Here is a 6,577-nt window from a genome sequence, read left to right as displayed (position 1 = left end):
ATTCCGTATAAAAAAAAAAAAAAAAACTTCATTTAATTTTCTTCTTAGTAAACCCGAGTCTCAATGTCTTGAGGGGAGTGAAGAGTTAGGGGGGGGGGGGGGGAGGAAGAGAATGAGATTGACTGGATTTGGTGCCAATATGTTCGTTTAGGAACCCGTATAGTTTGACTGTTATTTTTTTATGTGCCTATATGTTTACTTACCGATACATTGGCATAATATTGGATATCTATAACGATGTTACACTGCGCCCCATTCTACAACCTACCCCCTGCCTGTTATTTATGAAAACATAGAGGCTATTTGTTTAGAGATTATGTAGATTGTTAAGCAGCAAGACGACAACATTTAATATGGCATACTTTTTTTTTTAAGTGGTTGTGTTTTGTGTAGAGGATGTGTGATCGAATGACATATGTTATGAGTGTAGGTGCCAGTGTTTTGGAAGATGTGCAGATGTTACGTGTGAATGTGTCATAGAGTTTGTTGATGTGTAGGTGTTAGGTGTGTAAGTATGTAAACGTTAGGTGTGTAGATGTTAGAGTGCAGATGTTATGTGTGTGTTGGTGGATATGTAATGTTAGGTGTGTAGAAGTTAGGTTGTGTTGGTAGGTGTGTAGATGTTACATGTGTATATGTTAGGTGTGTAGATGTTAGGTGTGTAGATGTTAGGTGTGTGTTAGTAGGTGTGTAGATATTAGGTGTATGTTGGTGAATGTGTAATGCAAGGTGTGTAGAAGTTGGGTGTGTGCTGATAGGTGTGTAGATCTTAGGTATGTAGATATTAGGCGTGTGGATCTTAGGTGTTTGGTAGATCTTAGGTGTTTGTTTAGTAAATTTTGTACATGTAGGTGCGAGTTACTAAATCAGAGGATGTTATCACACTTTTGCATGTTCGACTGTGTTGATAGTTGCGTAACGGCGCATTGGTGTGTTTAAAGTAAATTAAGATCGATGTATAAATGCATAAGACTTATAGTGCATATATCTTTTTATAAAAAAAAACCTTGTGAGCTAATGTGCATGAATATTGTGAGGAAATTATTGATATCTAATATCAGCAAGTCAGCTAATAGGATCAAATGGAATCATCCAGAACAAAAATGAAGAAACGGATGGAGTTAATTACAACCGGAAGTCTGGAAGAAAATATAAAAAAAAGGAAGAGGAAAGGAAGGGTGGTTAACTCTGGGAGACGAACATGAGAGAGGAGTGGGGAGTTTCCGTGTGAGTGAGGCTGGTGTGGGAGACAGATTGGTAATGAGGTGTGGGAGGGGAAGAGGAGACAGGGAGGGGGGGGGGGGGACAGAGGGGGGGGGGGGTTGAGAATAATGAGGAAGAGAGAAAATCGAGTTGGGGTTAGGGCGAGGGAATGAGATTGGCATAAATTGAAGCCTAGTAGGGGGCGGGTGGGTGAAGGAGGACAGTTGTCAAGTATACAAGATGGAAATGTAATGCGGAAAATATATTCTGTTGTTGTCACCCCCCCCCCCCTTTTTTTTTTCACCGGATAAGCCATGGGCAATGAAGATAATATTATTATTCTTGTACGTCTGGTACAACAGATAAGGTCTTCACGTTAGATCTTTTCTGTCGCATTGGATGCAAATGGCGGTGTGTGTAACTATATATATATATATATATATATATATATATATATATATATATATATATATATATATATATATATATATATATATATATATATATATATATATATTATGAATATAATACGTATTTGAAAGTATGTATGTATATGCCTTTGAGAATGCATAAATATATGTCTATATATGCATATGCAGATGTAAATGTTTAAATATAATACACACACACACACATATATATATATATATATAACATACACATTTATATAAGGACAGTAATCTGTATACATTATGAACATATACATGCATAAAAAGATACTATTCTGTTATTCTTTGTATTATGTATGCAGGTTTCATAACCTTAGAAAGGCATTATTAAACTACTTATCTACCCAAAAGAAAAGTAAGATAACTTACCTGATCTCATGGTTGACACGAGTTGTCCCGCTTGATCGGCGGCAGCTTGCGAACAGGCAGCAGTCTCAGTGCCGCCGCTCTGCTTGGCATCGACGGAACCTTGTCTCGCGAGCTGCGCTTTCACCGCCTGTGACGTCAGCTTGAGACTTCCGGCACTGCTCGATCTGAAAATGCCTACGCTGATGAGTTTTCTGGCACCATAGTCCCTGTTGGGGAGAAGCAAGACGCTCTGTGAGCTCAAGAAATAGTCCTTCGCCGTCTTTACGACATCCATCCTTTGATGTGTTAGAAGATGTTGCGGAAACTCAAATTGGTGTGAGATTTTAAATTGTTAGAAATTTTAAATGTTTTTTTTTTTTTATCCCGAAGTTTTTGTGAAGTCAGTGCATCGCACTAGACAAACAGAGCTTCTAGTGAAAGATTTATATATTGGTTCTTTTGAGAGGATACAATAAATGCATGTCTATGTTCAAACAATTACATTATTTTATTTAAAGTTTTTTTTTTCTTTTTAGTTAGACCTGATGCCCTTAAAATACTAGATACATAACCAGAGATAGATAAAGATAGATTTGTTTGTTTGTATGTGTGTAGGCCTATGCATATATACATAAATATATACATAGTTATATAAATATATACACACACATATATATATATATATATATATATATATATATATATATATATATATATATATATATATATATATAATATATATATATATATATATATATATATATATATATATATATATATATATATATACAGGCACATATATAAATACACACAGGCATATATATATATATATATATATATATATATATATATATATATATATATATATATATATATATATATATATATATACATATATATATATATATATATATATACGCAATATATTGGTAGTGAGAGAGGGAGAAAGAGGGAGATAATGCAAAAGCGGGGTTTAGTGAGTGTTTTGCAAACAAGGTACGACAGGTATGTTGGCCGGCTAGGATTTTGAGACTCCAAGGTCAAGCTACACACACAGGTAGAAGACTACGTCCGCTGCAGGTCTGGCATAATATGACACCTTGTAAGATGGGGTGACATGTCATGACAAGTGACGTGTGACGTCATTTAAGGAAGTGGTCTTAGAAAAACGTCAAGCGGCTTAAAAAGTGTGGAGGGCAAACACGGGCTAGAGAATTTGGGGGGTCGAATCACTAATCTCGTAGTCTGATATAATAGACGCTAAGTCCGTGGACATATAACTCTCTCCGTATATAACAATCTATTTTTTCAGACATTCATAGTTGTATAATAAATATGATGATTGAAAGTTTTTTTGTGAAATACAGATCTAGGTCCTACATATGTTAATGCTACATAAAGATTTGGAAACAAAAAAAAATATTGGAACTTAAAAGAAACGTCTCTTCTTCCCAGGCTAAAGAACAATGCAAAGAGTCTAACCTAAATCATAGCAGTCTCGTCGCTATGATAATGTGTGTGTCACAGTGGCATCTATTTGTTAACAAAAATGACAATTATGCTAATGCGGTGGTATGTCAGTATATATTTTTAGTCATTAAAAATTTATGTTAAGGGGTGAAATTCCCCTCCCCTCTATTGCCATATGTGTAATGGCTCTGTAATTATAGTCATTTACACTAAGAAAGTAACACAAATTGAAAAATTTTGTTTTCACTAGCCAAAAGAAATCTCGAGGCCCACATAAAAAAAAAAAGGCTGTGCTAATCATCCATAACAACACGGTCACCAGCGAGATGAGGTAAGGGAGATAACTATCGTTTAGCGTGTGCAGGAAATTGAAAAAAAAAATTCATAAAAAACGTTTTAATAACAAGCTTTTATGTAATGATGCACTAAAAAGTAGAAAATAAATTATAGACTACTATTTAAATAACTATAAAGAAAAGCGTGGGTCACTTTAGTATCTATTGGATACCTTTACTAATGTTAAGGAAGACACCCACGCTTTTCTTTATAGTTATTTAAATAGTAGTCTATAATTTATTTTCTACTTTTTAGTGCATCATTACATAAAAGCTTGTTATTAAAACGTTTTTTATGAATTTTTTTCAGTACTTTACATGTTTTATCTACAATAGAGTTACATGACTAAAAACCATTGCGCGCCTACTGAATATCACGTCCAGTAGGCGCGCAATGGTTTTTGAACGCAGCCATTACGTCGTCGTGATGGCGCAGCTATTGATGACGCGTGTGGTGTGGTTGGCTAGACATGCCTACTAATTCGGTCCAAATTTTAATTAATTCATAAAAAATCAATTAGGCATCCAATTAAGTCAAATTTAGTTTCTGATTGCATTGTCTTCATGTCTTGACCCACGTGCCAACTGTGAATCGTGTCGGTCAAGTAGAACTGTCCGAATTTTCACTCCTGCGTTTCCGTCAAGACAGACTGACGAGGAAGTGAGTTAAATAAAAGCTTGAAAAAAGTATGGTGTCTCCCGGGGGTTGTGTGACGTGGTATGACTAGTCTTTGTGCAGGCTTTCCTAATATTTGATTTGAAGCTCGTGTTTGTACACCTATGTGACGTAGGTCTTACAGGTGCCAGGAAATGTGTCCGCCCGACTATGTATAACCTACGGCATGATATTTACACTGCCTCGTCTTGATGTGATACAGAGATGTCTATCAACCGAAAGTGTATATATTATGTAATGCTGACATTAAATATAACTATATATATTTATATACATATATATATACATATATACATACATATATATATATATATATATATACATGTATATATATATATTATAATATATATATATATATATATATATATATATATATATATATATATATATATATATATATATATGCAGGCTTGCAGAGGTCACTATGAAACAGAAACTTATACATTAGTCTAATAGTTTTGTGTTTATCAACAAGCATACACGTAAACATTGAAGAACTTCAAAAATCTAAAGATAGACTTTCGCTTGTCTAGCGGAATTTTGTTTTTCAATTTTCTCGAAAATAATTTTGAACAAACTATCCGTCAACGAACACACGAAATAGTATCCAACATTGGATGTGTTATATATATATCCACAAACAGATGCTGTATCCACTGGTGGATGTGGTACCCAGCGTGTAAGAGCAACGCAGCAGTGGATGGAGAGAAGACTCCATCAAACAAACAGAGCACGGCGCTTCGGTCATGGGACTCGTGGCTCGCACATTGTGCGGTGTCTGTCTTTTTTAGTACACACCGGGTCAGCACACAGGGAGCGAAACAGGTCAGCACACACTCAGTGAAACAGGACGATGTGAAGGGGGGGGGGGTAAGTTTTCGTGTGTATGTGTGTGTATAACTGGGCTGTGATAAGGGCAAAGATTACTGGAGATTTAACATTTTAATGAAGGGTTGACCTGGTATAAAGACGCGTGTAGAAACAGAGGCGTCGAATGATAGGGGTTGGGGGTGGTTAAGATGAGTAGTACATAAACTTTACTGGGTTTTCATTTTTTTTTCTTCCTTTTTTCCCTCGGATTAAGAGCTCAGTGGGGAAAAGTAATGAAGTATAATCTTGTACTTTTGAAATCTTGATGTTTTCAATATGAAGTTGAAATACCTTGTATTTTTAGCCCGTTCTAATAATCTCACAATCGCCTGACCCTAATTTAAAGGGACGTGTAAGGAAAGTAATCAAATATTAAGCACGCCTTAACTTGGTAACGAGATAATTATCTATATTTACACTTAATAAAAAAAGGTGGGAGAACCCACTTATTCCCGGCAACATCCTAGTGGTTATTACGTTTTTAGACGATTGTCAACCTCCCCCCCCCCCACACACACACCACCTTAAAACCAGTGTTTCTTCTAGAATTTTTCTCCGGGAGGGGGGGGGGGGGGGTGAGTTTTCCGGGAGAGAGGGCGGATACTGGTCAAAATATATGTTTTCTATATAAATTCCATTTTGTTTGGGGGGGGGGGGGTAGACTTTCTTCGAAGGGGGGGGGGGGGCTCTGCTTGGAAGAAACGACATAACACTTCTGTCTACCTACTTCCCCAAAGAGCATGTTTTCATTTTTTAGAACTGGAGTTTCTCTGTAAACTATTGAGGTGGGTTATGATTAAGCACAACGATCTATGGTATAACCTTTTTTTTAAACAAGTCTCAGACTGCAAAATAACTGATAAAATTCAATTATAAAAATTTTATATTTCACCTGTCCTTATATTTCATCTGATTCCATCATATTTTCAATACTTGTTATTGATTAAAACATTTAAAATCAAACTTGGTGGTGGTGGGGGGGGGGGGGGATATTCTACCGACCTAAGCTTTGGGCAACATGTAAAAAAAAATATTTATTTGTATTTTATTTTTATTTTTGGGGTGTAAAAAGTTGAGTCGGCACCGGGCACTCTAATGTAGCTACGCCGCTGATCAAATAAGAAATCAGACTGGAAGTGGACATGACTCAAAACAATGGTAGGAAGAAAGGGGGAGGGATTGGTAATCCCGGGGGGGGGGTAAAACTTTTATTGAAAATGCCCTTA

Source organism: Physella acuta, unplaced genomic scaffold, assembly GCF_028476545.2.
Source record: "Physella acuta isolate Inbredline_101_S28 unplaced genomic scaffold, ASM2847654v3 ptg001640l, whole genome shotgun sequence".
In the NCBI taxonomy this organism is placed as follows: Eukaryota; Metazoa; Mollusca; class Gastropoda; family Physidae; genus Physella; species Physella acuta.
The sequence above is the reverse complement of the archived record's forward strand: the minus strand, read 5'-3'. Positions refer to the sequence as shown.